A 6,506-nucleotide genomic window follows, 5' to 3' on the forward strand; every position below is an offset into this window, starting at 1 on the left:
GCAAGCCTTTTATTATTTTAATATTGCTGATTATGGCTTACAGCTTAAGAAAACTCAAATATCCTATCTCAAAATATTAGAATATCATGAAAAAGTATACTAGTAGGGTATTCAACTAATCACTTGAATCGTCTAATTAACTCGAAACACCTGCAAGGGTTTCCTGAGCCTTGAAAAACACTCAGCTTGGTTCAGTAAACTAAATCACAAGTATGGGGAAGACTGCTGATCTGACTGCTGTCCAGAGGACCATCATTGACACCCTCCATTAGGAGGGTAAGACACAAAAAGAAATTTCTCAAAGAGCAAGCTGTTCACAGAGTGCAGTTTCAAAGCAGATCCACAAAAAGTCTGTTGGAAGGGAAATGTGGCAGGAAACGCTGCACAACCAAAAGAGATGACCGCAGCCTTAAGAGCATTGTGAAGAAGAGTCGCTTCCAGAATTTGGGGGAGCTTCAAAGACAGTGGACTGAAGCTGGAGTCCATGTATCAAACGCCACTGTTCACAGACGTGTCCGGGAAATGGGCTACAATAGCCGTATTCCCATGGTCAAGCCACTTCTGAACTCAAGACAACGGAAGAAGCGTCTGACTTGGGCTATGGAAAAGAAGCACTGGACAGTTGCAGAGTGGTCCAAAGTCCTCTTTTCAGACGAAAGCAAGTTTTGTATTTCATTTGGAAGTCAAGGTGCCAGAGTCTGGAGAAAGGCTGGAGAGGAACAAAATCCAAGTTGCTTGAAATCCAGTGTGAAGTTCCCACAGTCAGCGATGGTTTGGGCAGCCATGTCAGCTGCTGGTGTTGGTCCACTGTGTTTCATCAAGTCCAGAGTAAATGCAGCCATGTACCAAGAGATTTTAGAGCACTACATGCTTCTGTCTGCTGAAAAGCTCTATGGAGATGATGATTTCATTTTCCAGCATGATCTGGCACCTGCCCATAGTGCCAAAACCACCAGTAAATGGTGTACTGACCATGGCATTACTGTCCTCGATTGGCCTGCCAATTCCCCTGACCTGAACCCCATATAGAATTTGTGGGCTATTGTGAAGAAGAAGCTGAAAGACACCAGACCCGACAATGCAAATGAGCTAAAGGCCGCTATTGAAGCATCCTGCGCCTCCATAACACCTCGGCAATGCCACAGGCTGATTGCCTCCATGCCACGCCGCATTGATGCAGTAATCCGTGCAAAAGGATTCCCAACCAAGTACTGAGTGCATTAATGGACATTTTCAAATGTTTGATTTTGTTTTGCTGTTATAAATCTTTTTTCTTACTTGGTCTGAGGAAATATTCTAATATTTTGAGATAGGATATTTGAGTTTTCTTAAGCTGTAAGCCATGATCAGCAATATTAAAATAATAAAAAGCTTGCAATATTTCAGTTGATTTGTAATTAATCCAGAATGTATGACATTTATTTATTTTTTTTAATTGCATTACATAAAGTAAAGAACTTTATCACAATATTCAAATTTTCTAAGACAGTCCTGTATGTATGTATGTATGTATGTGTGTGTGTGTGTATATGTATATATATATATATATATATATATATATATATATATATATATATATAGTATAATGCCACCACTTCAATATATATGTTTTGCTTACTTATCTATTTTCAAGACAGCTTTATTCACAGGCTTTCTGCAAAATGCCACACACTACAAATTCATGCCAACTGATTTTTTTGCATTTACTAGATGTCCTAGAGCAGGGGTTTTCAATTCCGGTCCTCAGGCCCCCCTGCCCTGCTTGTTTAAATGCTACCCTGCTTAGCACACCATGATACAAGGAGCTGTGTCATCAACAGAGTTGTACAGACCTTGATGACAAACTAATGAGGACCATTAATTAGAATCAGGTGTGTTGATGCAAGGCAACATCTAAAACATGCAGGGCAGGGAGGCCCGAGGACCTGAATTGAAAACCCCTGTCCTAGAGCAAGAGCGCTGGAGTGAACCAATTAACCCTTAGTCAGCCTTCTGATTGGTCCATGACCGACCAATCAGAAAAATCATTCTCCGTTGCTACATCCGGGCAGAATATGTGGTTGGACAAAACGGTCTACTCTCTTGTTCACATCAATTAGTCCATGGGCCAGAGCCCAAAATTTCACTTGTCAGCACCACTCAAGGTGACAAAACTTACCTATGATTTTTGAAAAGATCTATGTCTATAGATGATATTTTGGGTATGATAACCCTTGCTGAGTGGCAGCTGTATCATAGTTATCAGCTCATGAAGTTACCCACCCCCTTCAGAAAATTACATTTTAGATGCTGGTGCATATCCTGGTTTAGACTCATGTACAGGATATCTTTCAATATTGCACAAGATTTTCTTTGGTATCATTTTAAAGGGGACCTTTTAAGCATTCATTCAAGCTAAGATGTGAATCTTTCTGACCAACATAGAGGTCACTGAAGCTCTTTAAACTATAAACAACACACATTTTTACACAATTTTCGCCTAAAAGATATACTATCTTTTATCCCTGTGTCATCTAGGAGCAACAGACACACAAAATACAAAAACTGGAATACTCACAGGACCATAAGGATTCAGGAAATGTATAATATACCCATACTATATCATTGTTACAGATCATTGTGAGCCTTAAACTAGAGGAGCAACCGGGAACCTTCTTGCTGTGAGGTAACAGTGCTAACCACCAAGCCACCGTGCTGCCCTCAATGGATTCAATTCAATTCAATTTTATTTATATAGTGTCTATTGCAAGAGAAGTTGTCTGTAGACGCTTTTCAGAGACCCGGAACATGACCCGCGAGCAATTATTACATAAACATAACATAAATAATGGAAGGTAAAAACTTCCCTAGTGGGAGAAAAACCTTAAGCCAAACAATGGCAAGGAAAAATTCCCTTTAGGAGGGAAGAAACCTTGAGCAGGACCTGGACCATAAGGGGCTCCTCCTGCCGGAGGCCAGCTGGGCACAAGTTATATACAGTTCTTCATAGACTGATGAACCGGCACTTGTTTTTGATAAAGGCGACCCAGTCAAGTCACTGACGTGTTACCTGTTAACCTAATTAGTTTCAAGATGGTTCTCTCGGCTTTTCTTGGTTTTTTTGTTGTTTGTTTTTTGACCTTTTTTATTTTTCCCTCTTTACATGTTAAAAATGAAAAAGAACTAAACAGAGCTCAAGGCAAATATTTATTCACTGAAATGTTTGCAAGCAACATTTTTCAACACAGGACGAAGAAATAAATTCAGAGAGGCACTGACCTCTACCTTGCCCACAGAGAAAGGAGAGACAATGCCAAGTGAACTTCCATCCATCCATCCATTATCTATACCCGCTTTATCCTTTGCAGGGTCACGGGGGTCTGCTGGAGCCTATCCCAGCCAATTTCAGGCGAGAGGCAGGTTCACCCTGGACAGGTCGCCAGTCCATCACAGGACCACATATATACACAGACAACCAGGCATCATCAATTAACCTACTACGCATGTTTTTGGACTGTGGGAGGATTGTTTGTTTATATGTATTGTATTTGTTATTATTACTGGTATGACATACATATCATGTAAAAAAAGAAAAGCATTCTATAATGTCAAAATACAAAAATAAATAAATAAAGTGAACTTGTAAAATTAAAAACACGGCATGAAAATTTCTTCTGTCCATTTTTGTCTTCCCTGTACATGTTGTACGCTCGGACCTCCATACCTCCACTCTCCTGCACTTTTTCTTTTTTTTTATATATATATATATTTTTTATCCCGATTTTTTTTCCCCATTTTATCACCCAGTGCTCCTACCTAAGTGACAGTCCTGGGCATTGCTCCCTCTGCCAACCCCGGGAGGACCCTACCAGGGGTGCAGATCCGATGTCAGGATTGGGGGGGACGCCAACGTGATTTTAATTTTAAATTTTTTGCCAATATGCAACTCATACCATGCCATAAATTGGTAAAGGCTCAACAAAAAATACTGCACAGGGAATCATTTATTGTGCTCACCTTTCTTGTTTATTTGTCCTAAACAGTCACTGCTTACTTAACTGTGTGTGTGTGTGTGTGTGTGTGTGTGTGTGCGTGCGTTCGTTCTTCTGAACAGGTATGTGACTTTACTCTGCTTTCTGCAGCATAGGCCTATAGGCTTGGCTCAATAAAAGTGAGAATAAATGTTGTTTGATGGGTAGGATGAGGTGTTGTTGAACGTTAAAATGACTATCATAAGGGCCCATTGAGAATGCTCCGCCCCCTCTGTACTGAGACCCGCGCTCCGCCACTCCGCCATCCACAATCACACGGTGTGATTGTGGATTCTCTGCGCCATTGTGTGACCAAACTGAGTGATTGGGGAGGGCATGCACCGTGCACGTAGGATATTATTGTGGGTAGGGGCCCATAGCGAGTTTGTGTCCAGGGCCCGTGGTCATGATAATCCGTCCTTGACTGTTATATTCGTAAATCATAATTTTAAGGGTTCTTGGCATGTAGTGTCTACTCATCTCCAATTCTTTTCACCATCTTCCTTTTATCCTAGGGAACTACTTTATGCACGATCAATTGATATATGGATGAAATATGGAGCCCTAAACAAGTTGTTTAAACTAACTGATCATGTTTTAACACAGTTATGGTAGTAAACAGTTCTAAAAAAAAGCACCCATTGCTTAGAGCACAATAAACACAGCACAAGTTGACCCAACATCAAATTTATTTACATAAATGTCCATGTTCGTTTTCATCTGTCATTTTCCAGGACTCCCTGGAAGAAGAGATCCTGTATCTTAATAGGCTAACTCTTCTTGTCTGTATAAATCTTCTTATCTATATCTTGACAACTCATGGATAATACAACTTTACAATAAATTCATATTCATTCATTTATATAGTCATTCATTTAGAGAAGAGACAACAAAATCATGAAACTTATCAACAAAATGTACCCATGTTGCCCTGTTTATTTCAGTTTATTTTAATTCAGACTAAAAAAAAAATGTATGGAGTAGCAATACTTTCATTCTGTACACCTCAAAACCCACCGTGGATCCATTATTTTTTTAGAAATATATTTTTAATAAATACTCTACATATTCAACCTTTAAAGCAGCACAACGTAACTTTCAGCTTTTGTTGAGTTTGGCGGCATCTTTTGGACAAAAGCGGTAGTGCTTTACCAGAAAGAATACGTTTCCCATGAGCACCAGCACGTACTGCCGGAAAACTCCTGTCCCCGTCGCGTGCATTTGTTTTGATAGCGAATGAAGACGGGACGGACTTTCAAAACCACTTTTCTGTTTCACCAAGTGAACAGACGGAACACAAAAAAAAGATGTTAAACTGCTGGAAAGGAACTGGAATTTACCAGGATACCTTAAACAAGGAAGCCAGGGAGCGGTATATGGAGAAAATAATGATTATTAACAGTTTGGATCCATATGAAATCCCCTATCAAAGAGTGGAGCTCCTCGTCGGAGCTGCACTCTTTAGAAAGGATTTACTGCCGCAGTTCTGCAGAACCACCGTCTCCGGCTACCTTGTTTAGGAGTGTTTGGCAGCTGCTTTGGTAAATGTTTGACTCGCCATGTGTTTCAATAAATTAGTATAATAGTACAACATACAGTACATGTTTTGCATCCCTCTTACTTCTCTTTTCTTTTCTTTTTTGACTGCTATATTATGCTGAAGAGGCTCCGAGGTGTGAGCAATATTTTTGTTTTCCTCGTGAGATTATTTTTTTTCCTCTGCAGCTACAAATAAGAGTTAATATTTTTTCCTCAACAAACTAGTTTTATCTGAAAATTGGGGTTAATTGCACCGCAGAGAGCTGGCCAGAAACTGCGTTTAGCTGGAGAAGTGGGGAATAAAACCCGTGTTTTGATCCGACCCGGTCTGTGTGAGTGTCCGTGGTTTACTGTGTGGAAGGTGTTTGGTCGTTACAGCCGCGATCCAAGCGAGCCGACGACTCTTTCACTCTTTTACTCTGTTATATCAGATATTTGGCGTCCGTGGTTCTGCCTCCGAGCAGGAAACCGGTGAAAAGTTAAACCATTAGATCTTTTCACCACTTCTGTTACAGTATGTGTGGAGCTGCTGCAGCTACAACACAGCATCGGGTTACCAGCTTCTGCGGAGCTGCGCTCCAAGCCCCGCCCATTTTCGTCTCGACTGCGAATCGGGAAGGACGGGGGAAGTGACGTATGCCGTAAAGCAGTCAAAGCCGTAAAAATTTGTAGTTTTTTAGTGTGGCAGGGTTCCTACCATGCTCCTCAAAGTTACATAGTGCCAGTGAAGGCGATACAGACCCCTCAGACCATGACAGAGGTGTCATTAAACCTGTTGGAAGTTGATGTACCATCACAATGACTCTGGAAATATGATATTAAGGTGGAAAAGTTACGTAGTGTCGCTTTAAGTCTGAAAATACATTTGTTCAATTTTGAATAATTTAGGGTATTTAGGGATAATTTAGGGACAATTCATGTTTTTCAGAAATTGGGGGGGGACATGTCCCCCCCCGT

The sequence above is a fragment of the Cololabis saira genome, chromosome 11 (genome assembly GCF_033807715.1).
Source record: "Cololabis saira isolate AMF1-May2022 chromosome 11, fColSai1.1, whole genome shotgun sequence".
Classification (NCBI taxonomy): domain Eukaryota; kingdom Metazoa; phylum Chordata; class Actinopteri; order Beloniformes; family Belonidae; genus Cololabis; species Cololabis saira.